Raw genomic sequence first — 4,874 nt, forward strand, 5'->3', positions numbered from 1 at the left:
CAGACAAAAGAAAGGAAGGTCAGACCCCTGGAGCTGGTCCCTGCTCAAGAGGAGCGTGGTTCTGGTCCGTCCTTGGTCTCCTGGCAAGGATTTCTTCTACAATCAGAAAGGACCTTTTTCTGGACTTCACTCCAAATTCACTGCTATCAAGTCCCAAGCGACCCTACTGGACAGAGCAGACCTGCTACTTAAGAATTTCCAAGACTGGAAGTCTTTACATGGGCCCCAGCTTCATCTCTCTCCCACAGAGCATCAGGTGAGTTGGACCTGCGAGGGAGCCTTTGGCAACTCAGAGAGGACTCTTTTTAGTTACATGTTTAGAAATGCATCATGATTTCTATTTGTGATGGTGTGCCAAGGCATTTGATATAATCTTTTAATCTATGCCCCCCCACCTCAATAAATAAATCTTTTGAGAACGAGAGAGATAGTTAAAAGATTAAAACCCGGGATGAAGTAACCCAAAGATGTTGACTCCACCAAGTGCCGTCTCCACTGGGACTCCTCCAGAAATTGCTTTCAACTGAGTGTTCTCTCTTTAAGTACTTTCACTCTAAGGTGTTTGAGAAGAAGGAGGAGGAGAGCAAAAAACAAAACACCACCCTTTCATTTCCTGTCATGACTCATCCCTTCTTCCTTGGATGGAAGAGCGTTGGATTCCTAGAGTACCGCCTGTCTGTTTTTAAAGTAAAGTTCAGTCCTTCGTGGCCTAGCCCTCCCCTCTCATAATTGGCAAGCTCCAATGGTGGCCCCACCCTGATGTGGTTTAGAAATCAGAGGCAGGTAAGTTCGCTCACACCTCTGAAAGGAGACGCTGGCCTCAAACTCACTAGCGGCATCGGCATCGCAGCGCTCCGTGGCTTCAGAAACAAGCCGAGTGAAGGGAATGCAAGCCCATTTGTACATCGAGGCTGCTTGGCAGTTCACGGGCGTTTGTTCAATTTCACAGCAACCCTGCGAGATATCCCATGATCCCCATTTTACAGGTGTCAACTGAGGTTCAGGGAAGTAAGCGAGCCTTAACTCGTGTGACCAGGTCATACAATGGGGTAAAAGGCAGGATTGAAGTGTACATCTGCCAGATCCCAAAGCCTTGCTTCTTGCTCACATACAGCCATAAAATATACATATATTGAAAGTATTACCCAGGGCTTTCTGCAGTGAATATGTCTTAATGAGACTTTTTTAAAAACTTTCTTTAATCCGGAGAAGCACTTCTTTGGCATCCACGAGATGCATGACATCATACATCACAGGGTTAAAAAGGCATCGCTTTTCCAGTCAACAGTCATGTGATATCAGTTCCTAAAGTGAATGATGTTTAGGGGGGTGGGGGATGGGAAACTCACCTTTTCTGAAACGATAAAGTAATCATAAGTTATAAATTCTTAAATGTCTGCCAATCCTGGACCAAGACAGCAGAGGTAGAGAAATACAGTGCCAAAAGGCAGGAAGGGGCTTATAGCACACCAAGTTTACATGTCCCCACCTTATGGCCCCAAAGAACCCAATGGCTTGCCCAGGGTCATAAAGCTAGATCATGGCAGTGCTGTGCACTGAATGGAGTTGATGGGAAGGGGCAGCTCCTGGATTTAAGACAGTGTCTTGTCAATAAAGTCCCCTCAGTAAGAACTCTGCGAGTGTCTCCAGGAAATGATCCACATGGAATATGAACCTGAGTAATTCTAATAGAGATCTCTAGGGCCCTTCCAAGGTACAGTTAATTAATCCCTCTCACCTTGGACCAAGGCCAACTTGCTCAATGGCCAAACTTGTGGACAATGAATAACAATGGGTTATGCTGTACATGGGAAGCAGAAAGCAATTACGTTATTGAGTTCCCATCTCATGAGTCCATCACCTCTCAGCTTGCCATGCTGTGGTGAAGTGTGTATTACTGTGGTGAAGTATGTATTACTGTGATATTGAATGCTATGCCACCAGTATTTCAAATACCAGTAGGATCACCCATGATAGCCTGATTTCAGTGGCACTTCAGACTACAAAGAAAGGCCTGGCAATCTACTTTGTAAAATTAGGCAATAAAAGCTTTATTCACACACTCTAAAACATAACCCAATTCAAAAACTCAGAAAGTGACAAGTGTTGGAGGGGCTGTGGAGAGATAGCAGCTCTTGTCCACTGCTGGTGGACCTGTAGGTATGCACAGCCACTATGAAATCGATTTGGTGATATCTAAAACAGATGGAAATTGGGCTACCATACAACCTAGCAATCCCCCTACTGGGCATATACCCAGAAAAGTCAAGAAACAAACCACACTCAAATATCTGTGCTCCAATGTTCATTGTGGTGCAGTTTACAATCGCAAAGAGTTGAAAACAACCCAAATTTCCATCAACAGGCGAGTGGATTAGAAAACTGTGGTACGTACATACAATGGAGTATTAAGCATCCCTAAAAAGCAGTGATGAACGCATGAAGCACGGCACTGTATGGGAATAAGTGGAGGAAATTATGCTAAACGAAGTAAGCCAAGCACAAAAAGGCAAGTCCAACACGAGTCCGCTGAGGTAAGCTTAAAAAATCCCAAAGGGGCATATGGAAGAAACTACTGTGTACTTACATTCCTGGGGTGAGGTCCAGGTAACATAGCAGGGGCCAGACTAAACCCAGGAGTACATATGGTAGCCAACTAAAAGGGGGGGAGACATGTAGTGGGGGAATAGGGTACTAGCTCGCCCAAGGGAGGGTGCTGTTTATATCTCCACAGGGAAAGAGGAACCAGACTTCAACCCGCTGCTCCAAGACAAGAACACAACACACTGGCGTGAAGCAGGGAACCAATAGAGAGGCCTGAGGGGTCGGCCCCATTACCAACTAGGTTGACATGCCCCTGTCCCCCAGAAGAATTCACTTCAGAGGACAGCACTGAAGCTACAGCTCAAGGAGAGAGATGTGTCTGATCAGAAGAGCACACAGAAGCAAACAAGGGGGCACTGAAAAAGAATGAAGCACATCCTGGCCCACCAAGACCTGAGGACAATATTTCTGCTCAGAGCAGCCAATGCACAGAGAGGACCATAGGGCTGGCCCCACCACAAGACATGATGTTCCTCACTGACCTATACCAATACGGGAGACAATATTGGAGACACACAGTGGGAACTGTGCCACCCTGACCCCACCACACCAAGGCAAGATGCTGGGCACATGCAACAGAGCAGCAAGGGGAGCAGAACAATGAAGTTCCCAGGGGTCAGGGCATGGCACCCCATCAGACTCACCTGGAAAACACTTGTAAAGCACAAAGAATAGACCTTGAACTATTTATAGGCTTTTCTCTTTTTTCTTGTTGGCGTTGTTGTTGTAGCTATTGTTTTCTTTTCTCTTTTTTTTTTTAAACTATGGCTTTTATTTTCAGGTGGACAGGTCAAAGGAAATCGAACTTTTGTTTAATGTAAAACCCAAACCCTCCACAAAATAGGAATCACAACCTTAAAGGCCACGAGGGAAACCAAAATCTGTCACTAGGAGCCTGTCTGGAGGGTTCCCATAAGACTGTAAAAGGCACATAGAGTGCAGATTTCTCAAGAGAAAAACTTAAAGAAGAAACACTTAAGTTTTTCCAGGCTCAAGTGATTTGGTGGAGGTGTCACAGTGCTAGGAGTAGGGTGATAGGACAGTGTTCACTGCCTAAGGCCTTGGAACGGATCTTGCTGTCACATAGCGCAGGTAACAGAGAGTGAGACAACAAAAAATAATCAAGACGCCAGCCAACATTCTTGGATCTAGCATTCATCATGTAGGTCCGAAAAGTATAAGCATAGGCCACATCTGGGTAGAGGTGGCGGAAGCTGTCTGCCAGCGGCACAGCCTGCAGCAATTCCCCAAAGCCTTGGCGCTCTTGTGGCGTAAAGCCAGCATTTATTTTGTTGCCTTTTGGGTTGCGCAGGTCAATCTCTTCGTGGGCCACGTTGAGGTCCCCACATAGCACAAGGGGCTTGCGGGCAGCCAAGTCCTTCAGGAATTTGCGGAAGGCTTCATCCCAGCGCTGCCGCTACTCCAGTCGCACCAGACCCCTGCCTGCATTAGGCACATAGGCTGTTACCAGCACAAACTCGTCATATTCCGCTACGATCACCCGGCCTTCCTGATCGTGCTCCTCTTCGCCAATGCCGTAGGAGACTTTGAGCGGGCACTGGCGAGAGAGTAGACCCACGCCACTGTACCCTTCTTTGTCCGAAGGAGCTGACCAGTAGTGATGAGATAGTCCCGGCAGGTCTTGCAGTTCAGCTGGTAGTGTTTTCTCTGAACACTTGGTTTCTTGGAGGCACAGGATAGCTGGAGCTTCTTCCTTCACCCAATCTAAACCTTTTTTCTTAATCCAGGCTCGAAGACCATCCACATTCCACGAGCAGATCTTAAGTGTGGCAGATTTGCCACTGGGAGATGTTTTTTGATCCAGAGAGTCGGAGTAAAGGGCTGGGCCCTCTCCTGCTGCCTCTTTCTTATTTTTCTTTGCTCCCGCCTTACTCTTGGCCTCTGGCTCGGTCTTGGGTTCCTCCGGGTCTTCGACCACAGCTTCCTTTTTTCCACGCTTTGGCATCCCTGCAACGAATGCCTTTTGGCACCTGTTCCACGTTGCCCACCGAAGCAAGATTTTTACTGTGCCACCTGCTCGGGTCCCAGTCAGGGCCCTCCTTCGGTTTAATTTTTATTGGTGCTTTGGTGTGCTTGGTCTTGTGTTTGTGCATTTTGTTGTCTCTGCACGTATATCTGGATGGGATAGGCAAGATAAAAAAGCCAGAAGAGAGAACAACAGGATGACGGTTCTGGAGGGAGAAGGAGAGGCAGAGGAAGGGAAGTGGTTGTTAAAAAAATCAGGGACAAGGGAACAACAAGTGACTGAA

General features: G+C 47.0%; 1 pseudogene; it reads right to left on the reverse strand.

Annotated features, from left to right (window-relative positions):
- Window positions 1-3,509: 3,509 nt before the first annotated feature.
- LOC142427334 (DNA repair nuclease/redox regulator APEX1 pseudogene) lies at window positions 3,510-4,661 on the reverse strand (annotated as a pseudogene).
- Window positions 4,662-4,874: the final 213 nt, after the last annotated feature.

The sequence above is a fragment of the Tenrec ecaudatus genome, chromosome 15 (genome assembly GCF_050624435.1).
Source record: "Tenrec ecaudatus isolate mTenEca1 chromosome 15, mTenEca1.hap1, whole genome shotgun sequence".
Lineage (NCBI taxonomy): Eukaryota > Metazoa > Chordata > Mammalia > Afrosoricida > Tenrecidae > Tenrec > Tenrec ecaudatus.